The 11,610-nt window shown below is 42.4% G+C and overlaps 1 protein-coding gene across 1 annotated transcript in view; it reads left to right on the top strand.

The window, feature by feature from the left end:
• The first annotated feature begins 658 nt into the window (after positions 1-658).
• The window catches only part of SIAH1 (siah E3 ubiquitin protein ligase 1), a 28,868-nt gene continuing 17,916 nt past the window's right edge, over positions 659-11,610 (top strand). The window contains exon 1 of the mRNA XM_081274025.1: positions 659-859. The gene's annotated coding sequence lies outside the window, so the exon portion shown is untranslated. The remainder of the gene's footprint in view (positions 860-11,610) is intronic.

Below are 11,610 nucleotides of genomic sequence, written 5' to 3'. Positions count from 1 at the left end.
AAATAGGTCCTGCTCTCCCTGAAGGATCCCCTCAAAACAACAGGAGAGGCTTGGACCTCTTAGGAGGTGGGTCGGTGGCCAGGGCATCCGGTCTCTTTCTGCTTTGGGAAAGAATGGAGTTAAGAGCCCATGGAGGCGCTGTGCAAAACCAGCCCACAAAACTGGATGAGCCATAAATAGCAACCGGCAGCTCTGTCAGGGGTACGAGGCCAGCTCCAGGCAGGCACTCCCGGTTGGGTGCTGGACTACCCCTGGGGAAGGAGGAAGGTGGTCGCAAGGACCCGGGAAACAAAGCGCAGCGGGGGTCGAGGAAGGAGTGGCCCCTGACGCGGCAGGCAGGCAAGCCAGCTCCCGTTTCCCGCGGCTGGGACAGTTGCGGAGAGAAGGGTGACGTGCCAAATTTGTTGAGAGGGAGGTGTGAGGGCGCCGCCACAGTAACCCATGAGCTGGAGGGCCAACCGCCGCCCTGGCAGACGCGCACCGCGCTGTTCGTGCGGGGCGCTGCCGCCGCGGCCGGCCGCGCCAGCGCCTCTGCGCCTGCGCACCCACGGGAAGCCCCGCCCCCTCGGGGCTCCCAGCGCGCGGGACCGCGCCTCCTCATGGCGGCCGCCGCAGTGTGTGGTATTTAGCGGGAGCGCGCGGCGGGCTCGAGGACGCGCGAAACGGCGGCGGCGGCGGCGGCTAGGGGGGAGCCGTGGCGACCGTGGCGGGGCGCGCTCTCGAGCGGCGGCGGCGGCCCGGGGTGTCCCGTCGGTCTCGGCGCGGGGGAGAGGCGGTGGCGCTGCCCGCGGTGGCGGCGGTTGGTGACGGAGCGCGTTTGAGCCAGGACCGGGGTCCGAGGCGCGCTCTCCGCCCACAGGTAAGTGGGGCCCGGCCTGGAGGGAGGAGCCGGCAGTGAGGGGCTCTCCGGGAGGAGGGTTCCCAGGCCCGGTAATGGCGGCGGGCGGTTGAGCCTGGCCGGGCCGGATTGCGCGGTCAGGGACGGGACGCGGGCAGTCCTCTGCACCGCGGCGCCTTTGTCTCGGCCGGCGCCCGGCCGCCCGACCGCCGAGCGCCGCCCCCCGCCCCTCCCCTGCCCGCCGCTGCCGCCGCTCGCCCCCGCCCCCGCCCCTTGCGCCCCGGGCCCGGCGGGGCTGCGGGTGGGGGTCGGCCCGGCGCGGCGGGGCCACGGGCTGGGGAAGGGCCTCGACGGCGTCCCGGCCCCCGCGCGCCCGGAGGCGGGCTCGGCCAGGGGAGGCGCCCGGTGCGCCCCGCGCCCGGGTGCCGGCCTTTGTTGTGGAGGGTCCCGGGGTGTGTGGCCAACATGGCGGAGGTCAGCTGAGTGCGGGCAGCAGCCGGCCCTTCCTCCGGCCCCTCCCCGCGGCGCCGGGAGGCTGGGGCCGCGCGGGGCGCCGCGGCCGCCTTGGTCTCCACTCCCTGCCCGAGACCCCCGGCCGGAGTCGTCCCGGTGGTGCTGGGTTCTTCCTCTCGCTCGGCCTGAGCCTTCACTGTGCAGTGGGAAGAATGCAGCCTCCTCCCTTGTTTATGTCATTAAAGAGGAGAGCGCGTGAACGACTTGCCAAGGCAGCTCTAGCTTTTTATTATAAACCCTGCTTTTCCTAGGCTTCCTTCCCCGAGGACTGTGGGGTCCTTTCTTGACTCTCCCAGATGTATAACTTAGGAATGTTGGTAACCTGGACCATATCGATTCGCAGGTTTTTCTTTGCCCCCTCTGGTTCCTGGAAAGATGCAGAATATGTTTGCTCTGACATTCAAAAAAGTCCAGTTCGTGTAGTTGATTTGTCAAAGTCAAAGAAGTCAGGAACATGGATATTAGGACTGGTGTGATTGTCCGTTTCTTACCAGATGAGCATTCACCATTTCTTGCTAAGCGGCTCTCAGGGGTCAATTGTTAGCTCTTTTCATAAGAGTTGGGAACACTGGCTCTGAAGTCAGATTGTCCCCTTTGGTCCGAATCCTGCCCCACCGGTTTGTGACCTTGGGCAGTATACTTAACCATTCTGTACTTCGTTTTCCTTATCTGCAAAATGGGTGTAATGACAGCACTTCAAGCATGGTTGAGAATTGAGATGAAAATAGCTCAAGGGCTTAGATCAATGGCAGGCCCATAGTAAGTGTGCAACAAATGCTTGATACTAGGGCATCAAGTTAGTTTGATAACTAAAGACGTTATGCATGCCTGTAATCCCAACGACTGGGGATGTTGAGGCAGGAGGATTGCAAGTTCAAGGTTAGCCTCAACAATTTAGCAAGGCCATATGTGGCTCAGTGGCAAAGCCTCTGGGTTCACTCCAAAAATAAATAAGTAGGTTATCTTAGCATGCTGGATATGTTTGAAGTGCATAGATTGGAATTTGTGAAATCATGTTATAAATCATTAGTGCTGTGTTTTTCTCAGTGTATTTTGTTGTTGAAAAGGAGAATTAAATGATAAGTTGATACACTTTCTGAGATGATTTTGGATATTATCATGATGGGGGATTTGAGTGGATCGTGTAGGTCTGGAATTTAGAAAGTCAAGTTGATTAAAATTAAGTTTCTTTTTAGCAGTTTTAGTTAACTAACTTGGAAAAGTGGAACATTGAGTCCCTTTAATTGATCATTAGGTATCTGTGGTATCCCTGTCTCCTTTAGAAGGTACTGAAGAGCAAAGTATAACCTGACAAATGTAATGATCTGGTAACTTTTTTTTTTTTTTTTTAATATTGGGAATTGAATCCAGGGGCACTTTACTACTGAGCTACATCCCCATCCCTTTTGTTTTTAATTTTGAGACAGGGTCTCACTAATTTTTTTAGGGCCTCTGTCTGTCGGTACGACTGGCCTTGAATTTAGATCCTCCTCAGTCTCCCAAGCTGCTGGGATTATAGGCGTGTAGGATTTTGGTTAGCTGTTAGAATTTTCTGACAGATTTTGAGACTCAAAGTTATTTACACAAAGTAGTTGTACTTTTTCATTCTGGGAATTTAAATGAAGGTGAATTTCTGTAATCTGGGACGTTTAGTTGCTATTCTGTCCAGATTTTTTTCCCTAGTTTGCACAAAATTTTTCTTTATATATATTGTAGAACGGTTTAAATGACCCATTTAAAATCTTTCTAGCATAGTTTAGTAACATTTCATATTTTAAACTGAAATATAGTATAATTAATAGAACCGTGAACTCATGGTAAGTGTTGTACAAAATACAAATTTAGAACAAGTGTAGTTCAGTTTATATCTATTTAATTTGCATACGTTGTTGTTGTTGTTGTTGTTGTTGGAGGCCAGGTACCAGGGATTGAACTCAGGGCTACTCAGCCACTGAGCCACATCACCAGCCCTATTTTGTGTGTGTGTTTTTTTTAATTGGTGGTGCTGGGGATTGAACCCAGGGCCTTGTGCATGTGAGGCAAGCACCCTACCAACTGAGCTATATCCCCAGCCCCCGATTTTGTATTTTATTTAGAGTTAGGGTATACCTGAGTTGCTTAATGCCTTGCTTTTGCTGAGGCTGGCGTTGAACTAATATTCCTCCTGCTTCAGCTTCCCAAGCTGCTATGATTATGGGCATGTGCCACTATTCCCAGTAATTTTTTTTTTTTTTTTTTTAAACTGGGAATTGAACCCTCAGGGTCACTTTACCAAAGAGCCACATCCCTAACCCTTCTCATTTTTCATTTTTATTTTGAGTCAGGGTCTCACTAAATTGTTTAGGGCCTAGGTAAATTGCTGAGGCTGGCTTTGAACTTGTGATTCTCCAGCCTCAGCCTCGAGTTGCTGTAACTATAGGCATATGCCACCATGCCTGGCTCAAGAAATTTTTACAAAATTACTATAGAATTTTCTTACAATGTAATTAAAAAATAATATTAGATTAAAATTAAAAGATCTGAGTATAGTGACATGTACCTGTAATCCCAGCTACTCAGGAGGCTGAGGCAGGAGGATCGAAGAAAGTTCAGGGGCAGCCTGTGAAGCTTAGTAAGAAGACCCTGTCTAAAAATAAAAAGGTTTGGGGATATAGCTCAGCCCTCCTGGGTTCAGTCCTCAGTATTTTTTGGGGGGAAGGTTTACAAAAGAAATAATTATCTGGTAATAATATGATGAATAGGATTTTATTTTCAGTGAGTAAGGTATTTTGAAAACTGATCTGATATAATGAGAGTAACAAAGTAAGTTTAATAACTTCATAAAGTTTTAGGTGACTGCTTACATTGTATTATGTCAGTTTTAAAGTTCAGAAGTCCTTTTTTTGCTTAAAGAGGTCTATTGCGGATTTTTCTTTCTTCCTTTATTTTTTAAAAATATTTTTTAGTTGTAAGTAGATTTTTTTTTTTTTATTGTACTTATTTATTTATATGCAGTGCTGAGGATCAAACCGAGGGCCCACACATGCCAGGCAAGTGCTCTACTGCTGAGTCACAATTCCAGCTCTTAGATTTTTCTTGTATTATAAATTATCGAATTTTTATATACTTCTTGTTAAATGTTAAATTTTGAATATTTTTTGGTACAGACTTTAATTTTCAACAAGATCTATATGAAATTTCAGAATTCCACTTCCACCCCCAAAAGAGCCCTGAAGAACTTGGGGATGAATTTGTTCTTAACAATAATTTTTTTTTTCTGGTTTTCTTTTTTGGTACCAGAGGTTGAACCCAGGGGCACTTTACCATTGAGCCACATCCCCAGCCCTTTTTATAAAAAATTTTGAGACAGGGTCTTGTTGAGAGGCTCCAATTGCCAAGGCTCGCTTTGAACTTGTGATTCTCCTGCCTCAGCCTCCTGAGCTGCTGGGATTACAGGCAGTGCCACTGGGCCTGGCTACAATAAATATTCTTAAGAATAGTTCTTTTAAATAGCATTTCTAATGTATTTTAAATGATTTGGCTTTATTTGGGTTTTAACATCTGCTGCTACATAGGGCAAAAATTGTTTTTTTAATTTCTATATCCTCTTTTTAGTGCTTTATTTAGAGCTTATTTATTTCCTGACCTACAACAGTCTATATTCTAATGACTCTCAGATCATTTACTTATTTTGGTTCTGGGAGTTAAACTCAGTGGTGCTTCACTACTGAACATCCCTACATTTAAAAAATTTGAGACAGGTTCTTCCTAAGTTGCTTAGGCTGTCCTGAAACTTGTGATTCTTCTGTCTCAGTCTCCCTGAGTCAGGTATTACGGGCATGTTCTACTACAGCTGGCTCAGATCTCTGTTGATTGTATCATAGACCTGTAAATTCTCTTGTACAGTTTTTTTTTTTAATTGACTTTTAAGAGTACCTGTAGGTTCATAGCAAAATTGAACAGAATACCAAAGTTTCCCATTTAGCCCCTTCCCCTTTACCAGAGATGGTACATATAATCATTTAAACCACATTGATACATTTGTTACTCATAGTTATTCATAGTTTTAGGATTTATTCTTGGTGTTATACATTTTATGGATTTGGAGTAACATAATGACTTGAACACAATTCATGAAAACATTCAGGTTTAAAAATCCCACCTTTTCGCCCTTCTAACCACTAATCTTTTTACTCTCATCATAGTTGTGCCTTTTGCAGAATGTCATAGTTGGAATTTTGTACAGTGTGTGTCGTCTTTTCAGATTGACTTCTTTCACTTAGCAGTATGTATTTTAAGTTTCTTGTCTTTTTTGTGGTCCTGGAAATTGAACCCAGGGGTGCTCGTCCCTTGAATTTTATATCCTTAGCTCGATTTCTTTCTTTCTAGAGAGAGAGAGAGAGAGAGAGAGAGAGAGAGAGAGAATTTTAATATTTATTTTTTAGTTTTCGGCGGACACAACATCTTTGTATGTGGTGCTGAGGATTGAACCCAGGCCACAGGCATGCCAGGCGAACGCACTACCATTTGAGCCACATTCCCAGCCCAGCTCTTTTTCTTTTGAGACAGTAGTTCTAAGTTGCTGAGGCTGGCCTGAACTTGTGATTCTCCTGCTTCAGCTATGGTGTTGCTAGAATAACAGGCCTGCATCACTGCACCCAGCCTTCATGTCTTTTTTTTTTTTTTTTTTTTTCATTGTACTGGGGATTAAACTCAGGGACATTCTATCACTGAGCTATATTCCCAGCACTTTTTTTAAAAATATTTTTTTAGTTATAGATGAACACAATATCTTCATTTTTATTTATTTTTATGTGGAGCTGAGGATCGAACCCAGGGTCTCACATATGTGAGGCAAGCGCTCTACCACTAAGCTACAACCCTAGCCCTTTTTGGCAGCACTATTAATTTTCATTTTTGAGGCAAGGTTTCTGTAAGTTGACCAGGCTGGCCTTGAAATTGAGGGACTCCTGAGTCGCCGGGATTATAGTCACGGAGCTCTCCAAGTCTTTACATGGCTAGAAAGTTCATTCTTTTTAATGCTGAATAACACTCCATTGTCTAGGTGAATAAATCAGTTTATTCACCTACTGAAGGACATCTTGGTTCCTTTCAAATTTTGGCAGTTATAAATAACATTGCTATAAACATCCATGTGCAGGCTTTTGTATGGAACTAACTCCTTTGGGGTAAATATCAAAGAGTATAATTGTTGGATCCTATGATAAAGAGTATGCTTAGTTAATAAACTCCCAAACTGTCTTCCAAAATGACTGTATCTTTTTTATGTTCTCACCAGCAACGAATGAGAATTACTGTTGTTCTACATCCATGCTAGTATTTGGTGATTGTGTTTTTTTTTTTTTTTTTTTTGTATTTTGGCCATTCTTATGGTACATACATAGTGATATCTTATTGTTTTTTATTTGCATTCCCCTGATGAGGTGATGTAGAATACTTTTCATATGCTGTTTGCCATCTGTATATCTTTGGTGTTAGTTAAAGTCATTGCCCACTTGTAAATCAAATTGGTTATTTTCTTCATGAGTTTTAAGAGTTCTGTATTTTGGGTAATAATAGTTCTTTGTCAGATAAATCTTTTGCAAATATTTGTCTAATTATCTCAAAGTTAGTATTGCTTCTCTCACATCTACATTCAGTCCTTCTCTTTTTACCTTGAACTGTCAGCCTGCTTTTGGTCCCTGTAGCATCCAGTCAGTTCTTTCTTCAATGAAGTGAGTTTCTAATAGATGAACCTGACTTCAGCTGTAAGTATGAAATTGTAAGTTTCTTGACATGATTAGTAAGTACAGATCCTCTCTTGAGCTGGTCTTTCGTGCTCCTCCCCTGCCTTTTGGACCATATACTTGCAAATTCCTCTTTCTAAACTCTGTAATAGCCTAGACCTCTGTAGTTGAGAAGCTTTCCCTTAACTCCCTGAAATGAACTGGGTGCCATCTCTCTGTGTTACTTTAGCACTCTGTTGTTCCTTCTGTAACTTGTGTACTCCTGAATTGTGAATTTTGTTCTTTTTTTCTTGGCCTCCAACAATAGATTATAATCTTGGTGAGACTTGGTCTTGGTTACCCTTGTTTATCTAGAGTTTAGCATTTTTTTTGGGCACGTAGTTTTTGTTCAGTAAATAATCATTGATGATTGGTGTCTTCCCACTGTTGCTAATATACTTTTCCAGCCTCATCACCAGCTTTTCCTCTTTTTTGGGGGGAGGAGGGTGAGAAAGAATTGAACCCAGAGGTGTGTAACCACTAAGTCATACCTCCAGCCCTTTTTATATATTTTGAGACAGGGTCTTGTTAAGTTGCTTAGGGCCTTGCTAAATTGCTGAGGCTGGCCTTGAACTCTTCCTGTGATCCTCTTTCAGCCTCCAGAGTTGTTGTGATTATAAGCATGCACCAGCATGCTGGGCCAACTTTTCCTCTTTGCCCTACCTATTCAAAACTGGATTCTTCTGTTCCTTGAATGTTTCTCTACGTTTCTGTACCATTGCTCATGATTGTATTTAATTTCTCAAATGTTTATCTGTGCTACTTTGGCAGATTACTTAACCTCTCTAAGCTGTAGTTTCCATTAGCACATGAACAGCTATTAAGTATATTGATGCTCCCCTCACCCCTCTATGTCCTAATGTTAAAGTGGCAGTATAATTGAGTGGTTAAGAGGAGAGTTAGATCTACACGTGTCTTTGGCTCCTGTCTTAAATTTTGTGACTTTGAGATCCTTGAAAGCAGGGACACTGCCTACTTTTGCCCTAAAACCATGTTATCTAACACATAGAAAGTGCTATTTAAATAATTTAAAAATTTAGTTTTAGCCATTTAAATTCTGTTGAGGAAAGAAAGACAAAATTACAAGGCGGGAATGGGAGGGAGACTGCTGTCTGAGGTGGTGACATTTAAAGGAAGATAAAAAGATAATGAGCCCTTTGAAGGGAAGAAGGACTGAGCACCTCAGACTGAAGGAACAGCCTGGTAAAGACCCTTCAAGCTGGAGGATCTTGGATTGTTCTCCAAGAGTATTGCTGAAGTAGTTGTATAAGGGGGGAGAAACAGGCAGGAATTAGATCCTGTAGAGTCAAAGCAAGGAATGTGAAACTGTCCAAAAATTTTAATTAAAGGATAATGTAATCCACTGTGTGTGTGTGTGTGTGTGTGTGTGTGTGTGTTTGAACTCTGGCACTTAACCACTGAGCCACATCCCCAGCCTTATTTTGTATTTTATTTAGATACAGGGTCTCACTGAGTTGCTTATTGCCTCACTTTTGCTGAGGTTGGTGTGTGCCACTTTGCCCGGCTACTTTTTTTTTTTTTTTTTTTAAATATTGGTTTAGCTGTTCAGAGACTTGACTGATTAGAAGACTGTTTCTTTAATCAGATGTAGTTGATTAGAACTAGCATTAAAGTGGTGACAGTAAAGATGAAGTGGGTGGGTTTGAGATATATTTTGGTCTCAACAGGACTTATGGATGAATCAGATATGAAGGAAGGAATTAGGTTTCTGGCCAGAGCGACTGTGGATCATGTGCCATTTACCAAGATGGAAAAGACTGGAGGGGATGATGAGACAGAGTGATAGCAGTAAAATTCAGAATTCTTTTTTTGTTGTATTTGAAATGTCTATGAGAGAGCTCAAATAATCCAATGAAGTAAAAGGAAAATTGGGCATACAGTGTCACAAAAGTCAGATCGTATATACTGGTGCATGTTTGTGTGGTAAAGGAAATGACCCAGTAGAGAAAGAGGGAAAGATTGATGTAAGAGAGAAGTGTGAAGTCTTAGAAGAGTAGGGGCAGAGCCCAAGAAGTTAAGGTTTACTCATTCTAAAGGGAGGGAAGAAAATGGCAAGTTAGCTTGTATTCTTGTTGATGGGAAGATAAGATAGTTTGCTTTGGCTTCCATTGTTTTTCTCAAGGATGTGGAGGTGAAGTCCTCAGTTTGGGAGTAGACATTAAATAATTAGACATTAAGAGTAGACATTATAGTTAGACATTATACGGGTACTGTACTGTGGCACTCTTAAAGCGTAGAGACAGGTTAAGAATCTTGAAGGGTTAGCTGGTGATGATATCTGATTGGGTTGTTCAAGGAGATTCTAGGCAAATTACCTACAATAATTATAAGACACTTTATTTCCTAAGTGTCAATTTTTTTGTTAATACGTAGCATAAATACATAGAAAAAGCATCGTTTTATGTATACTCACCTTAGTGAATTTTTACAAAGGGAACACACTATTGTAATGAGCACACCATATTAAGAAGCAGAGCATTAGCAGAACAAGAAGTCCCCTTCTTTGTCCATCTGATTACCTGCTCTCCTGCCCATCCCACCCCTCACCTCTTGACTTTTAACACCATAGATTGGTTTTATACTTTATATAAATGGAACGATACAGTATGTACTCTTTTTTGTCTCTTTGACTTCTGTCACTCAACATTTGTGAAATTCGGAGACATTACCTAGTTTGTCCCTGATAAGGTTATCAGTTGAATGAACTGAGTGTCGCAGCACTTCCATATATTTTTACTCCTCGTAAATCTTCAGAAACTCTAGGTTGAACGATCAACTCTAGGTTGAACAATCCGGGTAGGGGACCAGGATGATCCTGGCAAAGATCTTTTATCAGTTTTGAGGTTGCACCAAACATGTTGAATTTATTTGCGATTTTTGTTTATACATTTTTTGTTTGCTCTGTTATGAACAGGGGGCTTGGGCACATGAACTAGAAGGAGAAAACCTTTAGAGAACCAATCTGTATTTATAAAACAAATAATGTTGGTGAGAAGACTTTTCTTAAAAAGAATTCAATGCCCTTCTTTGTATATGTATCTGTCTCTCTCCCTTTCTCTCTCTCTCTCTCTTTTTCTTTGTGGTACTGGGGATTGAACACAGAGCTTTGAGCTTGCTAAACAAGTGCTTTACCAGTGAGATACATACATCTAGCCCTTTTAAAATTTTTGTTTTAAGGCTGGGTCTCACTAACTTTCCTAGGCTGACCTTGAACTTGCAATCCTCCTGCCTCAGCCTCTGGAGTTGCTGGGATTACAGGTATGTGCTACCTATACACCTATGCCTGGTCAATCTTGCATTTTACAGGAAATATTATACTGTACTTGTTATAGTTATCATTCTCTATAAAGACTACCTTGGAAAGATTACTTCAGTAGTTGGCTTAACTAAATGAAGTAATCCTTAAATGGTTAAAAACTTGCTGGTTTCTCTCTGAATTTCAACTCCTGCTTTTTTGCATTTGACTGATGCTCAGGCTTAGTAGGTAAGGCAACTTTAAAGATTTGTCAAGGGCTGTGATGTAGCATTGTTTTGGACAACTTCAGATGTCTTGTCACTGCATATCTAAGATAATTTCTGCAGACTTTTTTCAATTTTGTGGGTCAGCAATCAGACAAAGTTCATTTTGTTTTTATCTTTAAAATGCTAAATTTAAGATTTGAAATGTATAAAATGTGCACAAAATATGTTTTTGTGAATAGACTGTTTTTTAATATTTTCTCCAAGTATCCAAGAAAAAAAATGGAAGCAGTGCACATTTGCGCGCGCGTGTGTGTGTGTGTGTGTGAGAGAGAGAGAGAGAGAGAGAGGAGATACACATGCGATGCAAGAGATGGAAACCCAGGGCCTCATGCACTCTAGCACTGTACCACTGAGCTACAACACCAACCCTGCAATCAGCTGTTAATTTTATAAAGTGTTTTGTTTTGCATGGAAAGTTGCCAACAGTGTAGCAGGAAAATTTGGGGACATGATGAAATAGGCGTTAAAAAGTTTAAAGAGTAGTTTTTTTTTTTTTTTTTTTTTATCGGTGATTGAATTCAGGGATGCTTAACCATGAGCCGTATCCCCAGTCTGTTTTATTAAAGTTTGAGACAGGGTCTCCCTAAGTTGCTTAGGGCCTCGATAAATTACAACTGGCCTTAATCTTGGATTCATTCTGCCTCAGCCTCCAGAGTTGCTGCTTAGGTTACAGGCGAATACCACCATGCCAAGCTTAAAATCCTTTTTTATTACTAATCTTATGTTTTATGATTACTTGAGAAATACAGAAATGGGCCCATCTGTTCCCCTTAATCATTTGTGATCTGATTTTTGAAAAGTAGCCATTATAGGCATTTGTGTGACCTGTTTGTGTATTTTTTTTCCTTTGAGCCATGAGTATGTTAAGATTAATTGCTTTTATCTGACTTAAATTCATATAGGTATTTTCCCATTAAATGATTGTCACCTGTTAGTAACTATTTGAGTTTG

The sequence above is a fragment of the Spermophilus citellus genome (assembly GCF_964194105.1).
Source record: "Spermophilus citellus genome assembly, chromosome: 18".
Classification (NCBI taxonomy): Eukaryota; Metazoa; Chordata; class Mammalia; order Rodentia; family Sciuridae; genus Spermophilus; species Spermophilus citellus.
Note: the sequence above shows the minus strand (reverse complement) of the source record. Positions and strands in the feature narration are given on the sequence as shown.